At 43.8% G+C, this 26,400-nt stretch overlaps 1 long non-coding RNA gene across 1 annotated transcript; it reads right to left on the reverse strand.

Annotated features, from left to right (window-relative positions):
• Positions 1–1,690: 1,690 nt before the first annotated feature.
• LOC139359445 (uncharacterized) lies at positions 1,691–25,596 on the reverse strand. Its single transcript, XR_011615408.1, has 2 exons — positions 23,362–25,596; positions 1,691–1,875 (listed from the first exon to the last, which is right to left on the reverse strand). It is a non-coding gene; the product is annotated as an uncharacterized lncRNA (long non-coding RNA).
• Positions 25,597–26,400: the final 804 nt, after the last annotated feature.

Raw genomic sequence — 26,400 nt, forward strand, 5'->3', positions numbered from 1 at the left:
TCCATGGGCCCCTATTTTGTGGCTCAGTGTCCGTGAGCCCTGAGTACCTCCATTCAGTTCTTCAAGCAAGCTGTAAACAAGGGAAAGATCTGAGCAAAGTCACAGAGGTGCGGGGCGGCCTGGGTGTCTGGAAATACTACAGGGAATGCACAGGTAAGAGGGATGAAGAGGGAGTTGGGTTGGTCCAGTCTGACAAGGTTCTGATGTCTCTCCCAGCAAGTCACGATGGACATCATTGTGTGTGAAGTGTAGCAGGATGTGAAGTGTAGCGGATGAGCAGGGGACCTCCCCTGTGGTTCCACAAGAACCTCCAAAGACTCACCCCAGAAGTCTTCTGCAGCTGGAAGTGACTCTCTGAGCTGCTGATACCTAGCACTGATGTGCGATGGGCCAGGGCCCAGCAGGGAGTCAGACCCTCAGACTGCAGAAAGAGCCATTTGAGAGTGACGTCAGCCCACCACCTGCTAGTGTGCACAGATGGTGTTTCAGGAAGCCATGATGCTAATCATGTCTGTTTCTGTGTTGTCCATGGCAAGACTCTAAGCCCAGAAAAGAAAATCTGTAGCCCGAGTTATTTTCCTCCCACAACGCTTGCCTGGCCTTTGATTGTTGACTTTGGGGAGGTGCATTTTTCCCTCCTCTATGGGCAACAAATTCCCCGTGAGTCAGCAGGCCCTGTATCTGGGCTCACCATGGGCTTCTATTGGCACTGAGAAGGGGCAAGCTGAGCAAACGTGCAATGTGACCCCAGTGCTGACCACCCCAGAGATGCCCCATGGGACTCCAGGACTTGACCTCAGTGCTTCCGAGGTCCCTCAGTGTCCCTTGCTGGCCTCAGCACTGGGCTGCCTGGTAACCTCCCCACAGGCAGGTACTAAGCGCGGCCAGCCCCTTCATTCAAGGCAGAATGAATTTAGGCCGGGCGCAGTGGCTCACGCTTGTAATCCCAGCACTTTGGGGGGCCGAGGTGGGTGGATCACAAGGTCAGGAGATTGAGACCATCCTGGTTAACACGGTGAAATCCCATCTCTACTAAAAAAAAATACAAAAAAAATTAGCCGGGCGTGGTGGCAGGCGCCTGTAGTCCCAGCTACTCGGGAGGCTGAGGCAGGAGAATGGTGTGAACCCGGGAGGCGGAGCTTACAGTGAGCCGAGATCGCGCCACTACACTCCAGCCTGGGCGACAGAGCGAGACTCCGTCTCAAAAAAAAAAAAAAAAAAAAGAATTTAAAAGCTGGGGTTCCAGAGTCAGCTCCAGGTCACCCACGCACACACCCCATGCCAGGTACTGCGCTCAACTGTTCACACGCTAACTTACTCCAGCTCAAAACTCCCAGGAATACCTACAAGGCAGGTTCCACTACTCTAATCCCCATTTTACAAAGTGATGAAACTAAGGCACACAGTCCAGTAAGTTGCCCATGGATACACAGTTCCCAAGTAGAAGAATCAAAGTGCAAACTCCAGAACATACACCGCTAAGAAGGGGCCACCAGGCAGCTCTCCCCGCCTGAGAATCCCCCTGAAATCCATGGTGAGCCTGCCCAGAGCCCCCACCCCTCCCCAACTCACATGGGCTGCTCTTCCTCTTGCCCCACAACCCCAAATCACTGGCCAAATGGGCTCAGGTGTATCCCTTTGGCCTCCACGCTCAAGCTGTATATGAACAAAAAAATCACAGAAAAATCTCAATATGTGAGGTCAGTTTATTAACTCTCCTTCTTGGTCCCCAAATTGCCTTTCAGGGTGTTGAGCAGCTGCACACATCACCCCTTCCTCATGAAGTCCTGTTGGCCCTTTACCTCCAGCTGAGTAAATCAAAGGAGGACATATGATCACATCAGGCAGTCCACTGGCCGACCTCTGACCTATAGCCTAGAACAAAAAGAGGACCAGGGCCAATCCAATTATCTCTCAGGAATGCAAAAGGAGAAGGAAAAGAACAGGCAATTGACCATGGAAGCCAAAGCACAGAGGATGCTGTGAGGAACACAAAGGCCACGAGAGGTCTTGATAAACCAAACTTCGATGCAAATTGGTCTACAAACTCCTTAAGTCTCTTTGCCTGTACAGTTCGCCCCTCGCTCTCTGATACTGTGTCCTTATCTGTAGAAGGAACTGATTTTCCCATGGTCTGTATTGCACTGATTACATCTTCATAGTGTCCTTTAGCAAGTGTCTCTGTCCCCCTATAAAGCAGCTGTCATGTCTAGAGCCGTGACCAACTCTAGGTTTGCTTTTCATAAATGATGGTGTAAATATTTGGAGGTACAGAATCCAGGGCTATCTCTCCTTTTGCGGTGTTAGCAGCTATTAATGATTTATTGACTAGAAACACTATTTTATTAACAGTTGCAGACTGGTAATATTCTCAAGCTATCATTTCTTTTTCGTTTTTTACTTGGAATACTTCTAAAGGAGACACTTCTCATCAACTGTTTGATTTCATTGCAGTTTATGAGAAAGGCAACACAAATGTTGCATATTTTCTCCTTTATTGGCTAGTTTTCAAAAGAATATATTGAATATTTGCAAACTCCAAAAGTAGGTAAAGTGATTGAGGATTTTTGTAGTGAACTCTTGCAGTGAACTGGTTTAAGGCAGCTATCGGATTTTCTGCCACTCACAACTAAATTTAATCCTAGCTGATACAACACATGTAAAGGAGGAAAAGAGGCAAAAGGCAATGCAATCTTTTCTCCATTGAACTATGTGTTCCTTGAACACAGTTTATATCCCAGTCACTCTCATAGCTCCAGAGCCTACAGGGATCTCCAGCTTATAGTATATGCTCAATAAACATTTTCTGCATTAAAAACAAGAACACAACCATTTAAACCTATCAAAATGAATGAAAATGGATTATATGAGCCTTTACTAGAACTTGTAGGTATTGGTGAGAAATGCTAATTCTACCAGATGGCTGACAGCCCAGGCAGGAAAATGGGCACCTCTAATAGTAATATAATGGTATAGGCCAGGCGCGGTGGCTCACACCTGTAATCCCAGCACTTTAGGAGGCCTAGGTGGGTGGATCATGGGGTCAGGAGATTGAGACCCTCCTGGTTAACATGGTGAAACCCCATCTCTACTAAAAATACAAAAATTAGCCGGGTGTGGTGGCAGGCACCTGTAGTCCCAGCTACTTGGGAGGCTGAGGCAGGAGAATCGCTTGAACCCAGGAGGCAGAGGTTGCGGTGAGCCGAGATTGCGCCACTGCACTCCAGCCTAGGTGTCAAAGTGAGACTCTGTCTCAAAAAAAAAAAAAAAAGGTAATATAATGGTATAAAACTGAATGTACCTGGTGACATGGCTTATAATGTCAAGAATCTGGAAACAATCTAAATGCTGATCAAGGGGAGACTGATTAAAATATGGAATATCCACATAATGGAAATTCGATGTCTCTAAACTAATGAGGCGAATCTATACGCGTAATGATCACGATATATATTTAAGTAAAAATGGCAAGATCTTCAAAATACTACAGGACCCCCCCAAAACAAGCAAAGTCAAAGAAAGTACATGGCAAATTAAATAAGATGGGCAAAATTGGACGACTTTTGGGGTGCTGAGTGATGAGTATGTAGATGTTCATTGTACCAGTCTCTCTGTTCTTGTGTATGTTTGAGAAAATTCTGTAATAAAAATGAAAATAAAAACAAAACCACTTGTTCTGAGCCCTGCTTTTTAGTGTGTTTTTCATTTTGTTTTCATTCTTTATTTAAAATATTTCAAAATTCTTCCCATGTGAAAAATGAAAAGGAGATTAAATCTACATTTAAATGTTTGGATATTCATAGAAGACAGGTCTCTGGAATGCTATGAAATTCCAACTGGAACTGTGATACTGTAAAATACATATTTGGTCTTCAACCTGCTTCCTGACATACAACTCCTGAAACCCTTACCATTTCAAAAGTGTTGTCCTTTTGTATGCTAATGAGCTGACTGAGGGTTAGCATCCTCTAGGTAGCTTCAGGATGAGACTGGTCACCAGACCAAGGCAGGATTAAACAGTTGGGACTTTCAGCCCCCAACCTCTGGAAGGGGAGAAGGGCTGAAGGTTGAGTTGATCACCATTGACCAACGGTTTAATCAATTATGCCTAAGTAATGAAGTTTCCACAAAAACCCAAAAGGACAGGGTTCAGAGAGCTTCCAGACAAATGAGTGCATGGAAGTTCCTGGAGGATGCCCCAGGGAGGGCATGGAAGCTCGCTTCCCCTTTCCCCATACCTAGCCCCATGCGTTTGTATCCTTTGTAATATCCTTTATAATAAACTGATAAACTTATATGTTTCCCTGAGTCCTGTAAGCTGCTCCAGTAAATTAATGAAACCCAAAGAGGAGTTCTTGGGAACCCCAGCTTGAAGCCAGTCAGCCAGAAGTTCCAGAGGCCCAGACTTGTGACTGGTGTCTGAAAGGGAGACAGTCTTGCGGGATCCAGCCCCTCACTCTGTGGGATCTGACGCTGTTTCCAAGTAGACAGTGCTGAAACTGAATTGCAGGACTCCCAGCTGTGGCCACTGCAGAACTGGCTGCTTGTTGGGTGTGTGGAGAGAAACCCCCCCACGTTTGGTCACAGGTGTCTTCAGTGTTGATTGTTGTTATTGAGTCGGTGAATTGAAAAAAGCACTTTGGTCACGTGCTTTTCCACTCATAGTAACTGATGAGGAAGAAATGGGATGCCTGCTCCTTGTAGGAATGTTTTACCACATGCCTGTGTGACATATTGATTATAGAAGAACTAATATTAAAAAGAAAGTATGAGAAAGAGTGACACCAATCACCTTTTGCTCTCTGTCTGGCTAATTCAAAGCCAACCTTTAAGTTCCAGGTCAAAGGTCACCTTCCACCGTGGGGCACAGAACTCAAGCAACATTAATGTCCCTAACAAACCAGTTTGGTCCATTAAGGAGTGACAGGGGTGGCTGCCTGCCTAAAGGTGTTGAATTTCAAAATCTTTACAACACAACAGTAGCCCCCAAATGTATTTTATAGACCACATCTAGATCTAGGCTCCAGATTGCAATCCCACATAGAAAGGGTTCTACTGCCTGACTACCCACCCAGTGTAGAATTGCTGTTCCCTCTGCTGTGCCCCATGGCCCTTTGATCATACTTCTTTTGACGCACTTATATTGTAACGGACTATAGTTCTTTGAATAATGAATGGTAATCATTGCCAGCCTTTACTGAGGGCTTATCAGTGGGCAGGCAACATTCCAAGAGCTTTATGTCCATGATCTCACTTAGCCCTCACAGCCACCCTCGAAACTAGGTACAATTTTTGAATCCCCATTTTTCAAATGAGGAAACTGAGCCCCAGAGAGGTTGAATAATTTGTTCAAGTTCATACAGCTAGCAACAGGATGGGCGGACAGAGCTAGGATTGGAACCCAGGCAGTTTGGCTCCACATACTACCTGCTTGACCAGCATTTTATTTTGAAAGACAGGACTTGTGTCCCAATCCTATTGGGAGATTCAGTGTCTAGTACCTTGGTTTAAATAAAGCAAAATTAATTCAACAATACTTCCTTGGGCAACTACAGAATGCAAAATTTCCTTCTCTCTTTCCATTAAGGCAATACAGAGAGTCGTGTTTATTTGCATCTTACCTTATCCACAAGTTCTTTTCAAGAAAAAATGGCTACTGTGCAGATAAACCTTCCTTGAAAACATTAGGCTAAGTGAAAGTAACCAGTCACAAAAGGCCACATATTGTAGGATTCCATTTATATGAAATGTCCAGAATAGACAAGTCCATTGAGACAGAAAGTAGAGTTCTTAGTGCTGGGAGAGGATAGGATATTTGGAAAGTGACTGCTAAAGGCCAAGAGGTTTCTTTTCGGGTGGATGAAAATGTCCTAAAAATTGGTTGTGATGATGGTTGTACAACTTTAGTAAAGACACTAAAAACCATTAAATTGTATGATTAAATTGTAAAATTATATGGAATGTGAATTACATCTCATAAAGCTGTTTAAAAACAAAATATCTATTGAACTCTCTTTTTCCAAATACATGCTGAAAGCAGGATGAGAAAGAAAATAGATGAAAAATACAAGTAGAAAATAACACAAAGTGACAAATTATATTGCTTAGCTAAGTGGATTATCTAGATAGATGATGAATAGTTTTAGACATCAGTTTCCTGTTGATTTTTCTCATGTTCTCCCTTCCCAACTAGCAACCTGAGAGGACTGGAGATTGATCAACAAATTATGTAAGTTACTAAGTTATTTAAGAAGATGGCAAACAACAGACAGAATTAAACACCAAGCCACATATACACAAGTGCTCCCTCCATTGGCTCCTTCAGCACTTTTTTACCAGTTCTGGTGACCCAAATCTTTTGAGTTATTTGTAACTTCTCTTAGATGTACATCAAAAACCAGCTCTGAGTTGTGTTTTCATGATGGAGTACAAGACAGATTTTACCCAGTCAACCCTTAACTCTCAACTCAAGAAAGAAAGAATGTGGCAGTGTAGTTATCCAGAAGGGCAGGCAATCCCTTAGGAATTTCTTTCATCTTTGGAACACATTACGTAATTTATTTTGCAAGAGAGTCTCATAGTTAATTCCATTTTTCATTGGCAACTAATAATATGAATTCACACTACCCAAAGTAACTCTGGAGATACACAGCCTGCTGAGACAGGAGGAGTCGAGCAGGCTGTGAAATGTTTTCACACTTTTAATGCATACAGTGGGTAATGCACATGGAAATGTGTGTGGAGGTTCACAATCACATCCACACAGTTTTCTAGATAGACCCATGAGATTTTCTGTTACTTCCGTAAAATCCATAAGCCAGCATTTTCCTTCCAACCACAGGTCACCCAGCCCCAAAATGTGCAAATTTTTAAGGGTTCCCCCGGGTCTTATATCTTGGACTCTTGTCCAGTGTTTCTCAATCCTTGCTCTCTGTTTCATTACGATAGCCCCGTGTTCCCAAATGTCACTCCATGAAAGATACTTCTAAATTACTTGGGAGCTATTTACAAACACCCATCTCCATAAGTCACACACTGGAATGCAGGTTTACTAGATCTGGAGTGAAGTCTTAGAGGCTGTATTTTGTTTGTTTGGTTTGTTAGATTTTGGTTTTTGAGTGTTTTCTTAAATATTTTTAGTGCATCGATGTATTTATCAATTTTAGTTGATAAATAATAATTGTGTGCATTTATGGAGCATAATGTGATGTTTTTATCTATGTAAACATTATAGAAAGATTCAGTCAAGCTAATTAACATATCCTCAGCTCACCAACTTACTTTCTGTGGTGAGAACGTTATAAAATGGGCAAAGGATTTGAACCGATATTTCTCAGAAGAAGAGATACAAACAGCCCACAGGCGTATGAAGTAATGCGTAACATCTCTAATCATCAGAGGAATGCAAATTAAAACCACAGTGAGATATCACCTCATACTTAATGTGTTGGTGAGGATATGGAGAAAAGGGAATCCTTGTACACTGTTGGTGGGAATGTAAGTTAGCACAGCTATTATGAAAAACGGTACAAAAGTTCCTGAAAAAATGAAAAATAGAACCACCATATCATCCAGCAATTCCACTTCTGGGTATTTATCCATAGGAATTAAAATTCGTATATCAAAGGAATAACCGCATCCCGATGTTCATCACAGCACTATTCACGACAACCGAGAGATGGAAGCTACTAAGTGTCCATCATCAACAGATGAATGGATAAAGAAAACGTGGTACATACACACAACGGAATACTAGCTAGCCTTTAACAAGAAGGAAATCACGTCATTTTTCAACAACATGAATGAACCTGGAAGGCATTATGCTAAGTGAAATAAGCCAGATTCAGAAAGACAAACGCTGTGTGGTCTTATTTATAAGTGGAATCTGAAAGCCTTGATCTCACTGAAACAGAGTAGAAAGCTGATATCAGAGGCTGGGGTAGGGGCAGCAGGGGTGGATAGAGGAAAGAGGCAGGGAAAGGAGAGATGTTGATGGGGACACAATTTCAGTTAGACTGAATTCATTAGTTTTAGTGATCTGTTGCCCTGCATGGCGACCACAGTTAATAATAACGTATTGTACATTTCAAATTTGCCAAAAGAATGGGAAGCTGTATCTTTAACAAAAGTCTGGGAACCATTGGCCTAGATGACCACAACAGCACCCAATTGTCCTCCTGCTGTAATAGTCTAAATCTATTTTTTTGACTGTTGACAACTTTTTTTTTTTTTTTTCTGAGACGAGGGTCTCACTCTATCACCCAGGCTGGAGTGCAGTGATGTGATCACAGCTTACTGCAACCTCAGATTCTGAGTCTCAAGCGATCCTTCCATTTCAGCTTCCCAAACAGCTGGGACTACAGGTGCACACCATCATGTTTAGCCATTTATTTATTTATTTATTTATTTATTTATTTATTTATATTTATTTTTTATTGTTTTGGAGAGACAGGAGTCTCAATATTTTGCTCAGGCTGGTTGCAAACCTCTGGGCTCAAGTGATCCACCCACCTAGGCCTCCCAAAATGCTGAGATTACAGTATTTCGAGTCACCACACCCGGCCTGCTAACAACTTTTAAGCCTCCCCTTTCCCTATCCCCCTTGTGCCCTATATCTGGGCAAGCTCATGTGAAAGTCTGGATGCTCTTTGTTGGTGCAAGCAGGAAATCCAAACCACACAAGCCCCTGCTCATACTGCAACCACTATTAAAAATTCCCAGCCTTGGCCAGGCGTGGTGGTGACTCATGTCTGTAATCCCAGCAGTTTGGGATACCAAGGTGGGAGGATCGCTTGAACCCAGGAGTTCAAGACCAGCCTGGGAGACATAGTGAGACCTCATCTGTAAAAATAAAAATAAATGAAAATCAAATCCCAAGCCAGTCTTTTTTCTCGCTCTCCCAAGCTGTTTTGAACTAGCCTGGTATGTCTACCCTGTTCTTCCCCCAGAAAGCCTCATCATGTAAGTCAGGGGCGTCCAATCTTTTGGCTTCCCTGAGCAACACTGGAAGAATTGTCTTGGGCCACACATAAAATACACTAACACTAACAATAGCTGATGAGCTTAAAAAAAAAAAAAAAAAACTAGCAAAAAAAAAATCTCAAAATGTTCTAAGAAAGTTTATAAATTTGTATTGGGCTGTACTCAATGTCATCCTGGGCCACATGCAATCCGCAGGCTGTGGGCTGGACAAGCTTGATGTAAGTAATAAACATGTGCATGTTCTCTTGGTATATGTGATGGCATCAATCTTGACATCCAAACTAAATTTGGGGTGGGGATCCACCTTGCTTCTGCAAGGTAACCACAGCATCTGGTCTCTCGCAGTTAAAAGGAATTCTCCACACCACTGCTGGAGTTCTTTCAGAAAACTCCCTTTGCTCAGGTTCCAGATTTGTTTGATGATGTCCCTTGGTTCCCCGCCCCCTACACTCCCAGTAGTACTCTGCCCCACTTGACCTTGTCAGCCTCATCTTCCTCCACCGTTCCTCTCACACGCTTCAAGCAGCAACCACACCATGGTGGTGGTGCTATACTTCAAAGCACTGATAAGTTTATTTTCAATGTATTCCCACTGCCTTCTTCTTTCTCACTGAAAAGCTCAAAGAAACCACAAAGAAACCAAAGCACTTCTATAGCTTAAAAAAAAAAATCTGAAAGCAGACTTCGTTTTTCCTCCCTCTAAGACCAGACAATAGTGGGGCTAGGGAAGTGGAAAGGATCTGGTGGAAAGAAAGTGAGGAGACACAGGAAGAAGGGAAGAGGAGAAAGAGCAGAGCCTCAATCAAGAGGCACTTCCCCATCCTCCCAACCCAGCTTCACCTCTGTCAGGCCTTTTCTGATCCTCCCTCTTTGGGGCTCCACTGACATACCACTCACACTTATCTCGTTGTGATATTGTTGGTTGTTCACATGTTTGTTTACTCCAGTGGGTCAATGACTTCTTAAGAGTGGGGAGTGTGCTTTAGTTGCCCCACATGCGAGGCACACAGGGCTGGCAGGCCTCCTGCCATACACTATTAAATTATTAATTTTTAGAACTCCTGTAATTAACTTAAGACGGTGCGATTATATGACACTGCATTTTTAGTAGACTGAGAAGCATTATTTTTCAATGTAAGCATTGTGAATATCGCAGTGAGTTTGGAACCTTGTTTTCTTGTTTCTGCTTTTCACAGTTCTAGGAACTCTGAAGTGACCTGTGGCTCTCTTGATCTCCAACAACCCCTGTGCATACATCGAAGTCGTATGCAGAAAATGTTCAGGAAATAACCACTGATCATTTGCTACTTCATTGCAAAATTCCTTAAAGATGAACCAATGCCAGAAGCCAGTGGTTTCCCTACAGGAAGAGAAACTTGCTACTTCTCTCTGTCTTTTCCAGCCCAAGATGAAAGGGCACCATATGCACATACTTATCCCATAAAGCAGGTCCCAGCCTCCTGAGCCACGCTGCAGTGATTTCTTCCTAGCGTGTTTCTCCCATGGCTACTGACCACCTGTGAGACCCAGGCAGTAAGTATGTCAGTTCCAAGCAGTTTATGGCACAGTAGGAAGTAGGTTCTGCCTTTTACCATGTGTGAGCCTTAGGAAGTTCCCTTTCCTTCTCTAAGAGCTCAATGTCTTCATTATAGAAGGGAAATTATAATAACGTCTGCCCTAGTCACCTTGCAAGAATGCCTTTAGTATTAAACTAGAGAAATAACAGTTGTGGAGAGGTTCATAAACTGTCCAAGGGCCATGCAAAAGCTTCACTCTTAACTTCTCCTTTATAAGTGGATGAGCCTGGCTTGCCAAGGAGAATAGTCCCGTTTGCATGCCAGAAACACTTGACATAGCATATACTCCCTACAATATGATGCTAGAATTAATAATGCACAGAGGTGTAGGCAGGCCCAAGTGTATTCTCTAGTAGGACAGGCTTTTGCAACCTTTTTTATAAAACAATCCATTTTCTGAAAAAAAGAAAATCTCATTCCTTCCTTTAATCTTATTTGAAATTCCAAATAAGTAAAATAATCATAATCATTAAATATCACGATTCCGAGATGACCCCCTACTACTCTCCCTCCCCAGCTGAAAACCACTTAGGGGGTTACTAGCTATCTTTTTTTTTTTTTTTTTTTTTTGAGACGGAGTCTTGCTCTGTCACCCAGGCTGGAGTGCAGTGGCCAGATCTCGGCTCACTGCAAGCTCCGCCTCCCCGGTTCACGCCATTCTCCTGCCTCAGCCTCCCGAGTAGTTACTAGCTATCTTGTGTCCGGATGAGGCATTTATAACACAAGCTAATAATACATTATTGCAAATGTATGATGCGTCAGGCCTATTTCTAAACATTTACAAATCCTAACTCAGGAACTAGCAGCACCTGTATGAGATCCGTATTCTTACTTCTCCCATTTTATAGATGAAGGACCTGATGCCCCCTCAAAAGAGGAAAAGTTGGCCGGGCAGGGTGGCTCACGCCTGTAATCCTAGCGCTTTCAGAGGCCTAGGCGGGAGGATCACCTGAGGTCAGGAGTCTGAGACCAGCCTGGCCAACATGGTGAACGCTCATCTCTACTAAAAATACAAAAATTAGCCGGGTGTGGTGGCGCACACCTGTAGTCCCGGCTACTCGGGAGGCTGAGGCAGGAGAATTGCTTGAACCCAGGAGGCAGAGGTTGCGGTTAGCAGAGATCACGCCAATGCACTCCAGCCTGGGCGACAGAGCGAGACTCCATCTCAAAAAAACAAATTAAAAAAAAAAAATTAAAAAAAGAAGGAAAGTTATTTGCTTAGACACATGGCTGGAGCATGGCAGAGCCAGGCTTTGAATCCCTAAACTCTGAGTTTAACCCACTCACTAACATAACACTCATCATTTCAATACGTTTCAATTTGATTTTCATCCAGCAATAGATAAGCCATTTTGGAGCATCTCCAGACTGAACTTCTACCATGTGAAGCCCACCTGGGAACCGGATGCAGCAGCGCTCAGCAGAATAGCTGCCCTGGGAGGCATTGATTCTAGAAGCCCCTGCCTGTACCCACTCAAACACCATCGCTCTCGTGGAGTCCCTCCTGTGCCACCCCTAACAGCCCTACAAAGTAGGTATTTTTTTAAATCAGTGTTTCCACATGAGGAAGCTGAGCCTAGTGAGACTGTCCCCCAGGTCTTCCCCAGAACCACAGTCTTTTCCCACCTTACTGCACCCCCTTCCCAGACAGAGCCTTTGAGAACCCTGGGGCTGTCCACTCCCGCCACGAATAAACTTGCTTAATGCCGGATGAGAAGCCGCTCTCAACTTGCATTTCCTGGAACAGGCACACATCATTTCTATTTTCCTAATAGCCCAACTCCCTTCTGAGGAATCAACCTCCACCCAGCCTGAAAGCTAAAGAGATTTTTCTAGAAAACTTCAAAAACATCCCATGTTTGAAGCATGTATTACATTTCCAAATATGTATGTGCTACCTTTAATGACTGAATTTTTTTCTTCAGCCACGGAGCTACAAGCTGCTGAACATAAAAGAACAAAGACATTCATGGTCTATGCTGGTTCCAGGCATAGAAAGCCCTAGAAATATGTTAAACCATCAAGAGTATATGAACCACAGCAACCAAAGAAGAAAACTAAAAATCAGCCTTGTCACTGGGTTTTGTGTCCTTTTGGAAGAGTGTCTAGGTGAAATGAAATCCAAAGAAAGCCTGGTAAGAGACACACGAGGGCAGACCCCCAACCCCTGTTTATGACAAGTGGAAATGACAATGGTGACAGGAAATGCTGCCTCGGCATGAGAAGGATGACATTTACACCCGCAGCTGGGTAGAGGGCACGCAGGACTGGTCCCCACAACTTCCCCTAATTTGGAGGTACACAGGCTGGAGGCTTCCTGATGGAGAAAATCAGAATTATCCATACCAGGCTGGGAGACCAGCCCCATCACCCCAAGAGCAACATCAAAGCAAGGCTTCTCCCTTCTCCACCGTTCTCCACCGTGTAGTGACTTCTCACTAACAATGATGAGGTCAGGCATCTTTACAGCATTGGACTGGCTTCCCCAACCGAAATAGGAACTCTGCTAACCCTATCAAAATATAAGCTCTGTAACATTCCAGTCTGTGTATTCCTTGCACATTGTTGTGTCCTCACACCTAGAAAAGTGCCTGACACAAAAGAGATACTTGCCATTCTTTTGTTTACTCTCTAAGAAACCAAACAAACAGAGAAGCGAAGACGTAAATTTATCCACCCGGCACCTGGGGCATCTGTCACAGAGAAGATGCCAATGAGGACATCAGCTCCTCATACTGGGGCAGCTTCCAGCTCCAGCCTCTGTCCTTCCCTGTGTAACTCTGAAGCTGCTGGGCTGGGAAACCGGCAACCTCTGGGGAGGTTTTAACAGCATCCAGGTAAACAAGGAGAATCGCTTCTGGGAGGACCAGCCGGAGTCAGGTTAGATATGGTTTTTAGTTCAGGATAAACACATGAGGAAGAAAGCATAAAAACTGTGAGACATTCTATATTATATATGTAGAGATGATTGAAAGATGATGGGTAGATAGATAGAATTACATAGATAGAATTCATATATATATACACACACATATGTATTCGCATGTATATGTGTACATATATGAAGATATATACGGTACAGAATGCAAGAAATATACAATGTCACCTTCTTCCCCTCAGATCATTTGTTTTGTTTCTGGCCAATGAAAAAATTATATGAAAAAAATGGAAATTCCTTCTCTTTATTTGAATGGTTTCCTATTAAATACAGGATTTGCTACATGGAACTGAAAGGTTAAGCATTAAGGCTCTCAACTGCAAGAGAGACTTGAATGGCGTCCCCGGAAAAGATGTTGAAGCCCCAACCCCAAGACTTGTGTATGTGACCTTATTTGCAAACAGGGTCTTTACAGAGATAGGTCAGTTAAAATGAGGTCATCGGGATGGGTCCTAATCTGGTATGGAGTCAGAAAAGGAGCAAATTTGGACAAAGAGATGTGTACACAGGGAAAATACCAGGTGAAGACAAAGGCAAAGATTGGGGTGAAGCACCTGCAAGCTAAGGAATGTCAAAAATCACCAGCACACCACCAGAAGCGAGGAGAGGGCCACGGAACTGGTTCTCCTTGGCAGCCTTCAGAAGGAACCAATCCTGCCAACACTTTGATCTCAAATTTCCAGAACTATGAAGCAACGAAGTGCTGTTGTTGAAGACACCCACCTTGCAGAACTTTGTGATAGCAGCCCAAGGAGAATAATACGGATAAGCGCTGGCTTAAGCACAGAAAGCAGCAGCATCAGGACTCAGTTCATCTAGGTTTCTCTAAGTTCTGCTTTCCTCAGTCTGGGCTCCATTCCCTGGCAAGCGGTCACTACGTGGTGGAAGTGGTCACTATGTGGTAGCCCCCAGGAGCCCCTTACTTACAACTTTCCAGTTTCAAGTCCTCTCTGGGGAGGGCTTCTCTTCCCAGGAGTTCCACAAAAGACCCGGAATCGAGTTTTAGTGACTTGAATCTTGGGGAACGGGCCAGCCTCCGCCACACCACAGGGTCTGAAAGGGGGATGAAGATTTTTTTCCCTGTGGAAAACCAGGGTTCTATTACCAAAGAAACAGCGGGTGGAGGCTGAATGCCAAGCATACAAACACACGAATACATTGTATCTGGAATACATTTTAATACAAGAGATCTGTGCATCCATCCAATCAACAGGTATTTATTGAGTGCAAGACATTGTTCTAGATATGTCAGTGAGAAAAATGGACAAAGACCTTTGCCCTCGTGAAGCTTATACTCCAGTGGAAAAAAAAGGACTCAGTGATTGAAGGTCAAGAAAATGACTGTGGCCAATATGCTAACTTGTGGGCTCAGAAGGTCTGTTGAAAGAGTACGTGAATAGAAATGGGATCTAGTGGATCTGCCAATTGAATTCCAGCTACTCTCAGAAGCCCACAGCAGTGGGGAGTGGGGGATTATAGAATTCTCAAAAGCTACATAGCATGGGACTTCAGTGAATAAAGAGGCAGGTGGATCTGCGAGTCCCAGGAAGGCAATAATAACTTCTCTCACACTGGAGAACCTGATACCTAGTGATGTGTCATTCTTAGACAAACACATGGAAAACCAATTTAAAAATTGGCCGGACACAGTGGCTCACACCCACATCTGTAATCCCAACACTTTGGGAGGTCGAGATGGGTGGATCACTTCAACTCAGGTGTTCGAGACCAGCCTGAGCAACATGGCAAAACCCTGTAGCCACAAAAAATACAAAAATTAGCCAGGCGCAGTGACACGTGCCTGTGGTCCCAGCTACTCCAGAGGCTAAGGTGGGAAGATCGGCTTGAGCCTGGAAGGCAAAGCTTGCAGTGAGTCAAGAGCCGCCACTACACTCCAGCGTGGGTGACAGAGTGAGACCCTGTCTCTAAAAATATATAAATGAACATGTATGAACCCTATTACAATGGTCCTTTTATAGAATTAAAACTGCATGCTCCTGGCTGGCGCGGTGGCTCACGCCTGTAATCCCAGCACTTTGGGAGGCCGAGGCAGGCAGATCACGAGGTCAGGAGATCGAGACCATCCTGGCTCACACGATGAAACCCTGTCTCTACTAAAAATACAAAAAATTAGCCAGGCGTGGTGGTGGGCGCCTATAGTCCCAGCTGCTCAGGAGGCTGAGGTAGGAGAATGGCGTGAACCCGGGAGGCAGAGGTTGCAGTGAGCTGAGATCGCGCCACTGCACTCCAGCCTGGGTGACAGAGTAAGACTCTGTCTCAAAAAAAAAAAAAAAAAAAAAAAAACTGTGTGCTCCTTAAGTACTGTTTTTCTATTCCTTCAGGGAACTCCTCACCAGGCTACCCCAGCATCAAGAGAATTGTGCTTATTCTAAGGACAAAAGAGAAGGACATGAAGTCACCATATTTTGCTATCAGGTTTCTTCAACAGCCAAGTGTGTTTAAATCCAAAACGCTCCCTCCCTGGATGAGATCACAGATGGAGTGAGCACTTGCAGCTGAGTTGGTGAGCTTTCAGAAAAAGAGAGTCCTAAAATAACAGCTTCCTGAATTCTGCAGCTCCCTCTGAAAGTCTGAATTACCTTGCTTCGTGAGCAAATAATGCAATCTCTTTGCTTTAATCCAAGGGTAAAGACCTTTGATGGAGGCCTTAGTGCATATTTATCATCTTCAAAATCATCAGTGAGTTTTTATTCATTTATTTATTCACTCATCAACAAATACCTTTTTTCAGCATGGTGTTGAGGCTTGAAAGGCAAAACCATACCCAGTCCCACCCTCGAGGTCACTAAGGCCTTACCTAGCCTGCAGTTTGCACAGCTGTCAATCAGTCTCACAGATAAACATGTGATTTCGAGTCACATGGGAGCCTAAATATGGAGATTTGGTCCAATCAGGGGAAGTCATAGAAGACTTCTCTAAAAAAGTGATAACTGAACTGAAATTTAAAGGATTGAGTGGAAAGTATCAGGTGAAGAGAAGAAGTAAGAACATTTCCAGGACAAGAAATAGAATGTACAAAGGTCTGGAGTGAAAGAGAGCAAGACTCAGCAAGTCTGAAATGCACAAGAGGAGTGTGGTGGGAAATGAGCCTGGGAAAAACCATGAGGAAAAGTCACATGAGGAAGCCTTGTCCTCATCCTAAGGGCATTAGGAAGGCATTAAGCATTTTGATCAGTCAGTGATGCGCTCAGATTTGTGTTCTGAGCCCACAATGGATGCCACACAGTGGATACAACACGGTCAAGAGTGGCAGCAGGCGGAACCTTCAAGAGTTTCTTGCAGCAGCCCATGTGATGGCTGATGAACTAGAAGGGTGGGGGAAAATATAAAGAGAAAGGGATGAATTCCAGAACTGTCTAGGAGGTCAAAGTGGCAGATCTTGCCTTATTAGATGCAGACTTGAATATGAGGAAGATATCAAAGTTAACTCCTGGGTTTCTGGCTTCCATATTTGTATACTTGGTGGAACCATTGACTGAGGTAAGACAGACTGAAAGAAGAGCAGTTTGGAGAATTTGGTCGGTGAGTTTGATTTTTTTAATTAATAGACTAATTTGTGCAGAAGTCTTAGTTTTATAGAAAATTTGAGAAGTACGTAGTGTTCCCATATACCTTATCTCCCAGAGTTTTTTGTGTTTGATAGCTGCCATTAGTGTGGCACATTTGTTATAATTGACGAATCAATACTGGTATGTTATTATTAACTAAGATTCCTGGTATGTTGCTATTAACTAAGGTTCATAGTTTACATTGGGGTTCACTCTACGTTGTACAGTTCTACGGGTTCTGACAAATGCATAATGTCAGGTATCCACTGTTGTGCAAAGTATCACACAACATCATTTCACTGCCCTAAAAACACTCTATTCTTCATCTATTCATCCCTCCCTCCCTCACCCCCTTGACAACCACGTATCTCTTTTGTCTCTACAGTTTCTTTTCCAGAATGTCATATGGTTGGAATCATATCAACAAGTAGCCTTTTTAGACTGGCTTCCTTCACTCAGAGATATGCACTTAAGATCCCACCATATCTTTTTGTGGCTTAATAGCTCATTTCTTTTTATTGCTGAATAATATTCCATTGTATGTATATACAAGTGTTTGCTTATCCGTTCACTTACTGAAGGATATGTTGACTGCTTCCAATTCTTGGCAATTATGAGTCAACTGTTACGAATATTCATATGTTGAATTTTATGTGGACATAAGCTTTCAACTCATTTGAATACATACCAAGAAATAAGAATAATAAATATTGCTGGATCATGTGGTAAGAAACTGATTAGTTCTGTAAAACTATCTTCCAAAGTGGCCATACCATCTTGCATTCCCACCAGCAATGGAGAGTTCCTATTGTTTCTCATCATCCTCACCAGCATTTGATGTTGTCAGTGTTTTGCGCTGTTGCCATTCTAATAGGTATGTGATACAAGCTCCTGGTTGCTTTAATTTGCAAATCCCCTGATGGCATATGTTTCTGAGCATCTCTCCAAATGTGGATCTGCCATCTGTATATCTCCACTGGTGAGGTGTCTGTTATTTTGCTGACTTTTCATTGGCCTGTTTGTTTTCTTATTGTTCAGTGTTAAGAGTTCTTTGTATATGTTGGATATAAATTCTTTATCGAATATCATTTTTGCAAATATTTTCTCCCAATCTGTGGCTTGTCTTTTTACTCTTTTAGCATGTCTTTTGCAAAATAGAAGCCGGTGAGTTTTATTTTGACATTGTTAACCTTGAAGGGTCTTTGTGGCATCAAGGGGAAATATCAACTAGGTGTCACAGGTCAGGAGGGAGCATGGTGAGTTCCAGGAACTCAAAGAGCGTGTGGCTGGAGCAAAGAGACAGTAGGACACAGGCCAGTCTATGCAGGGGCCTGCAGACTGTGGTGAGAGTTTGGTCTTCGCCCCACTGAAGAATTAATTCCTGAAATTCTGGTGGATCATTTTTGAAATCAAGCCTTTCAAGTTATTCTGACAGAGAGTAAATATCATAGCCAAATCCCTTTCTTGAAGGCAGTGAGGAGCAATTTGCGTCTCGGGGTTTAATCCAGTGCTTCAGGATGAGCATATGTTTACTCAATATTTATTGAATAAATGATTTAAATGTCTAATATGTTATGTGGTGACATTTATGTAAATATCCATGTGACAAATTCATTTATTGAGTCATTCATATCTCATGAGTGACAATTACGTGCCAGGCACCATACTAGTAGCTAGAAATAAAACATATAATGATCCTGGCTCTTATGGAGTTTATATTTCCCCAGCAAGGGGAAATAGTTGATAAAATACAGACCTAAAATGTAAATTATATAGGATATTAAAGGTACTGCTCTACGAGAAAAGAAAATGTCAAGCAACTTCAGGAAAGTGTCCAGTTTGTGATGTTTGGTAGGCAAAATATAGTATGCTTCATTAAAAAGGAACAGTGAAATAAGTATCTTTTAAAAAATGAGCTGGAATAGCCATATGGGTATCAGAGAGAAGAGTGTTCCAGGCAGAGAGAACAGCTTGTGCAAAGGCCTTGAGACGGAGAAGTGCCTGGAAAGTTCAAGGAATAGCAACGAGGCCAAGCAGCTGAAACAGAGAAAGCAAGGAGGGAAAAGAGTGAGAGGTGAGGTCCAAGGTCACAGGAAGCCAACTCACATAGAGTTTTACAGGCCAATGTGTGGACTTGCACTCAACTTGAATGATATGGGGAATTGTTGCAGAGTTTTGAGCAGAGGAGCGGCATGACCTGACTTGCATTTTTAAAGGATTTCTTTGGTCCCTTGCGAAGGACGAAGGAAGAAGATCATTTAAGAATATTTGCACTGATTCAAGCAAGGGATGATAATGGTTCTGTTCTAGGTATGTTGAAGATGAGACTGACAAATTTCTGGATGAATTGGATGTGGGATGTGAGAGAGAGAGGAATCAAAGATGACTGCAATGTTTTCGGCCTGAGTAACTGGAAGGGTTGACTTGAAATCAATGGAAACAAGAAAGGATGCAGGGAGAGCAGATTTGGGGTGGGATTGGATTAGGAGTTCCGTTTGGAATGCATCAAATGTGAGGTGAAGCAGTTCAGGAAATGCCACTCTGAAAGCTGATGCTTTGGTGTGCTGATTACTTTGAACTGGGGGCATTTGGGGAGCAGCAGATGCAGGCAGAGGCTTTCTCTGAGCTCCCCTTATCTGCCTAAGGACAGATCCTCCAAAAGGAATTCAGTTGTCATGAATTCCTTCCCCAGGAATCTCATCAACCAGGGAAGAACAAAGGAAAGGAGATAAGATTGACACCAGCACTGACAGACCATCACTTACTCTTCTGAGGGCTCCTCCCAGGCAACGTTTATTACCTGAGAGACGTTTAACAAGACCATCTTTATTTGCCATACATTTCCTCCCCTCACCCTCCCATAACTTGTTCTGCCACTGCCCCCCAGAAGTCCCAAGTCCCTATTCCTTTCTGTAACGGAGGATGCTATACAAGCTTCAATCACTTCACCTCTCTAGTCTCGTATTTTGTGGGACTCCCATGTGTACATACATAATTAAACGTGGTTTTTCTCCTGCTATTCTGTCTTATGTCAGTTTAATTCATAGCCCAGCCAAGGAGCCTAGAAAAGTAGTGTCTACCAGAGATTTGGTGAGTAGAGAGGTCAAGCAAGAAGAAGTAAGCAGCTAAGGACATATGGGTGGCAGAGATGAAGTTGTGAGTCATTCATATATAGAAGTGTCTTCATCTCCTATAACAAAACACCACAGCCCAGGAGATTTATAAATAACAGACATACATTTCCCACAGTTCTAGAAGCTGGAAGTCTGAGATCAGGGTGCCAGCGTGATTCTGGTGAGAGCTCTTTTCCAGGCTACAGACTACTGACTTCTTGTTGCAGAAAGGGGGCAAGAGAGCTCTCTGGGGTCCCTCTCATAAGGGCACTAATCCCATTCATGAGGGTGCTATCCTTATGAGTTAATCACCTCCCAAAGGCCCCAGCTCCTGATGAGGAATTCAACATATAGATTTAGGAGGAACACTAGTGATACAGCTTCAATGAGTGGAGGAACACCAGAGCTCTTGTCTCACGTTGAATTAGATAAAACAGCACAGACACACGTGGAGTGGTTTTCAGGAGCAGAGAGTTTGACAGGCAAGAAAGAAGGGAGAAGGCAGAGGAAGAGGCTCCCCGGTACAGAGACAGAGGGAGGGGGGTCAAAACTGAAAGAGGAGACCCGAAGTGCCACGGATACCGGCCAGTTTTATGAGTAGGCTGGAGGAGGTGGTGCTGATTTGCACAGGGCTCAGGGGATTGGTTTGACCAGGCATGTCATTCACGTAGCCCAATGAAAAAGCTGGCCCTCCCACCCTAGCCTTTTAACATGCAAATGAAGGGCGCCATGATGTTCTACACACGTGGGGATATGTGGGGGCGGCCATGCTGCTAGGCACATGCTGGGGCAAGGGCAAGAGGACAAGGGTGGGAATCGCCATGTTTGGGTGCACCCAGCTTCTAATGACTGGCATTTGTCTATCAAAGGTTGCTGACCCAGGTCTAAGAGCCAATACTTTTCTGTTAGACAAGAAATGTTTCTGGAGCTGCTTTTAAAATGAAAATTTTCCAAAGACCCCTTTTCCTCTCTATCTGCCTAAATTTTTTTTTTTTTTTTTTTTTTTTTTTTTTTTTTTTTTTGAGACACAGTCTCACTCTGTCGCCCAGGCTGGAGTGCAGTGACACGATCTTGGCTCAGTACTAATTTTTAGTATTTTTAGTAGAGACGGGGTTTCACCGTGTTAACCAGGATGGTCTCAATCTCCTGATCTCCTGATCTGCCTGCCTTAGCCTCCCAAAGTGTTGGGATTACAGGCGTGAGCCACCGTGCCAGGCCTTTTTTTTTTTTTTTTTTTTTTTTTGAGACTGAGTCTCACTCTGTGCCCAGGCTAGAGTGGTGCAATCTTGGCCCACTGCAACCTCCACCTCCTGGGTTCAAGCAATTCTCCCGCCTCAGCCTCCCAAGTAGCTGGGATTACAGGCACCCACCACTATACCTGGTTAATTTTTTTGTACTTTTAGTAGAGACAGAGTTTTACCATGTTGGCCAGGCTGGTTTCTAACTCCTAACCTCAAGTGATCCGCCAGCTTTGGCCTCTCAAAGTGCTAGGATTACAGGCGTGAGCTGCTGCGCTCGGCCCTAAAATAATGTCTTAATAACTCCTACCACACTAGCATTCAGTCCATTGCAAGAAGACATTTAAAACTTAGAGACTGGGTGAGGTCATCTAGGAAGTATATATAGATAGAGAAGAGAAACCAGGGCTGAGTCCTGGGGTGCTCTAACATGACACTCTTTACCACCTCCACTGCTATTATCCAGGCCCAAAATATCCTCAGTTACATTTCAGCAGCCTCCTAACCAGCCTCCCTGGTTCCACACTTGCCAATCTCCATTTTTCTCCACACAGCAGGCATAGCAGTCCCATCAAAATCAGATCCCACCACTCCTCTGTTCAAACCCTACAAGGGGCATGCAGATGTGGTACATCCATACAATAAGATCATATTTGTCAATAAAAGACCCTATATCCTGTGGTCCATTTACATGATATGACCAGCATAAGCAAATCTGCAGACAGAAAGTAGATTGACAGTTGTCAAGGGTTAGGGGAGAGAGGAATGGGTGTGACTATTAATAGGGATGAAGTTTCTGAATTTACACAACGTTGATGTTTACATAACTCTATGAATATACTAACCACCACTGAATGGTACACTGTGCATGAGTGAACTTATGGTACATGAATTCTATCTCCATATAGTAGTCCCGACTTATCCACAGGGGTTACATTCTAAGACCGCCAGTGGATTCCTGAAACTGTGGATAGCACCGAACCTGATTGCCATTAGTCAGAAAGTAGAACGTGTTTCTGTTCATGTCTTCTACCCACAAATATAATGCCTTTTCCATCTTAACTAAGCACTTATCATATACCATGGCCATACTTTTGCAGTTTGAGTTGCGATAGCAAAACTAGTAGGAATTTATTTTTCCTGATTCACAATTTCACATTTTCACAGATAGAAGGTTCGTTGTGTTTTGTTTTGTTTTGTTTTGTTTTGTTTTGTTTTGTTTTGTTTGAGACAGAGTCTCGCTCTGTCACCCAGGCTAGAGTGCAATAGTGTGATCTCGGCTCACTACAACCTCCGCCTCCCGGGTTCAAGTGATTCTCCTACCTCAGCATCCCAAGTAGTTGGGATTATAGGCATGCGCCACCATGCCCAGCTAATTTTTGTATTTTTAGTAGAGATGGGGTTTCACCATGTTGGCCAGGATGGTCTCAATCTCTTGACCTCATGATCCGCCCGCCTTGGCCTCCCAAAGTGCTGGGATTACAGGCTTGAAGAAGATTCGTTCTTACTGTAGATCTTAGCAACCTCAGCAGATGATTTTTTTCTCTCTTTATTAAGTTGACAACTTTCACTTTTTCACTTGAAGGAAGCACTTTATGGCTTCTTTTTGGCATATCTGAATTACCAGCACTGCCACTCTTGCACCATGGGACCATAACTAAGTAAAATAAGGGTTCCTTGAACACGTGCACTGTGATGCCGCCACAGTGAATTTGATAACTGAGTCAGCTACTAAGTGGCTGAAAGGTACAATTTAAAATTTGAGTTATTTCTGGAATTTTCCATTTTATATTTTTGGACCACATTTGATGGCTTGTAACTCAAACTATGGAAAGCAAAATTGTCAATAAGGGGAGGGACCACTGCAGAGCTATTTTAAAACTCTGCCCTGGCTCCCCCTACCATTCAGACAGAAGCCTCATCATTCAAAGCCTCACATCCTACCGACGCTGTCTTCCCAATCTCTGATCTTCACTTCTCCTACTCTCCCCCTCCTGGCTCCTCCTGCCCCAGCCACCATAGCCTCCCTGTTGTGCCTCAAACATGCACACTCCAGACTCAACTCTTTGCACCTGCTCCTCCTTCTCCCTCCATTTATCTATGTCATAACTATGACATATGTCACTACTATGACATATGTCACTACTTTACCTCTCCCAAGTCATCATCCAAACATCACCCTGTCACTTGCCAAAGCAGCCCTCCTGGCAGCCCACACCTGCCCATGGTGGTGGTATACACTCCCCAATTATTTACTTGCTTCATATTTCTTCGTTATCCTTCTCATTATTCAGGCCACTAGATGAGTATTCATTTTGTCTATTACCTGCAACCCCAACTAGAAGGTAACTTGCACAAGGCTGGAAATTTTCATGGGGTGTGTTCATTGTTGAATCCACAGGACCTAGAACAGAGGCCAGCACCCAGAAGGCACTCAATAGACATTTACCTTCAGTGGGTATGTGGTTATTTCTGGGCACTGCCTTATGGGCAACCAGATTTCTTTTCTGAGGTTGTTGTTTAGGGGGTTTTGGGGCCTTGCAAATTTTGTACAATGAATATACATTACTTAGGTAGTCAGGAAAAAATGTCATATAAGGAGAAAAAGTCCTACGACTGCTCCCACTGCCTGTGGGATGCAATCCTAAACTCCTTAGCAGGCCCCGGCTTTTCCAGAGTCAAAGCTGTTCCTCCCCTCCCTTTTTGCTGCCCTAGGCCAAAATGAATCCAGTGGAGTCCTGACTCCCCAAGATGAAAGGAGATGTTCTCTGAAACAAAAAGAGAGGATTCCCTGTGCTTAAAAATGGTTAAACAGGTTGTGTCCTGTTTGGTTTGGTTTGCTAAGAGCCTGCAGTAAGATTTGCACATCGTGGAACTCTAAGAAGGCCAGATAGTGGACTGCCCACCCTGACATATTTGACCCCAGAACCTCCTCTTTCAGTGGCTCATCTCCAAGGACTTGAGTTCGAAGGAACAAGTCCCAGGGACGTCGCCCCCATCAGACAGGACTCTTGGCTGTGCAGCAAGCGTCTCCAACTCTCTCCAGCCCAAGCTGCTGGAATCCTCTCCCCTCCTCCACCTGTAGAAACCCTACCCATGCTTCACAAGCCAGTCCTACTTGTGCCCTATCTGCAAAGCCTTGTCTACTCTCAGCACCTCATTCCCCTGTGTTTCTACAGAACATCCCATGTATGATGAAAGCTCTTATCATGGTCATTGATCCAGCTGTCATCAACTGCTGAGATGTCTTCAACACCAGACTGCAAGCCCCTCGGGTGCAGCAATGGGGCCTCCTCCACGTGGGTTTCCCAAGGGCATGGTGTGATGCTGGGCTCTGGGAATGTTTATGCCCTGGAACTGCCACTTTGGAGGCAGGTGGGCCTCCCTTCTTGGGGCGAGCCGCCCAGCAAGCAGGCCGGCAAAGAGCTTCACGTAGCATCCTTTCCGCTTCCTCTTCTCAGTATCTCTGCCTAGGGACAGAAAGTCCCCGGAAGCTTAGGGGTGAGGATCTTGGGTGTCTTTTTCATAGCTGTTCTCTTTCTCTATCTTTGGAATTTCTTTAAAAGGCTGTTTTTTAATTTAATTTTTATTTTTTTTAAAGATAGGATCTTGTTTACTTGCCCAGGCTGGAGTGCAGTGGCACAATCATAGCTCACTCTAGCTAATTAAAAAAAAAAAAAAATTGTAGAGGAGGGGGTCTCACTGTGCTGCCCAGGCTGGTCTCAAAATCCTGGCCTCAAGCCATCCTCCTGCCTCAGTCTCCCAAACCACTGACATTACAAGAGTGAACCACTGCAGAGGACCTGGTATTTGGAATTAACCTGGCCTGGCTATGATGGTGTCATATTGAGTCTGGCATCTTCTGTTAACTTACTGGTTGGCAAAGGAGCTGTTTGGAAAATAAAAACTGCCTTCTCTGTGGGAAGAGGGTCCATCTGCTGTGGGGGTTGTGGGGAGTGGAAAGCACCCCAGATTGACAGTCAGGAAGCTTACATTTGAGTTTTAACAATGTCACTGGCATTATAAAGGTTTAGGTCAATCACCTAACTCTTCCAAAACTCTAGTTCAATTCTAAAGTGGAAGAATTGTAGGGATCCTTCACAGCTCTAAGACTAAAGATCAACTTAAAAGAATAACCCTTAGGATATCTATTTGCAAAGAACTATTTCTCTTTTTTCTTTTTTCTTTTTCTTTTTTTTTTTTTTGAGAAGAGTCTTGCTCTATGGCCAGGCTGGAGTGCAGTGGCACAATCTCAGCTCATTGCAAGCTCCGCCTCGCGGGTTCACGCCATTCTCCTGCCTCAGCCTCCTGAGTAGCTGGGACTACAGGCGCCTGCCATCACGCCCAGCTAATTTTTGTATTTTTAGTAGAGACAGGGTTTCACCATGTTGGCCAGGATGATCGCGATCTCTTGACCTCATGATCCACCCGCCTCAGTCTCCCAAAGTGCTGGGATTACAGGCGTCAGCCACTGTGCCCGGCCTGCAGAGAACTATCTTTCAAAACGTTCTAGTGCATATAGTACAATCTCACATAGGAAGGCTCCGTGGTCTCCACCACCAGCCAGCAACGTCAGAGGGGATTGTTCATGCCCTTGCTAGTGTCTTCCAAGATGATCCTTTGAGAGGTTTGTAGTAAGTTTGTGGAATACTGGTGAGTCGAGTCAGGGACAGCTTGAGTGTGATTCGCACCCCCCAAAACCACAGAGCAAACCATATCCACAGAGCACATTCATAAGGCTGATTTAGAATACTTGGTGATTGTGCCTCATCAGTCACCCTCTTTCTGTCCAGTCCTCTTATTCTGACTTAGTGGAAAATAAGGTTGTTACAGCAATGGCTCCATTTGTCCTGTAGGCAAGAAACTCAGGGGGAGAATTAGTCAATTCTTCCTGGACATTCGGGAGCTTCTGGGTGGAGGGAAGACAGCAAAGCAGAAACAAACAGAAATCCTAGAGAGGCAGTCATCTGAGCACTCGTCACA

Source organism: Macaca nemestrina, chromosome 17 (genome assembly GCF_043159975.1).
Source record: "Macaca nemestrina isolate mMacNem1 chromosome 17, mMacNem.hap1, whole genome shotgun sequence".
Lineage (NCBI taxonomy): Eukaryota > Metazoa > Chordata > Mammalia > Primates > Cercopithecidae > Macaca > Macaca nemestrina.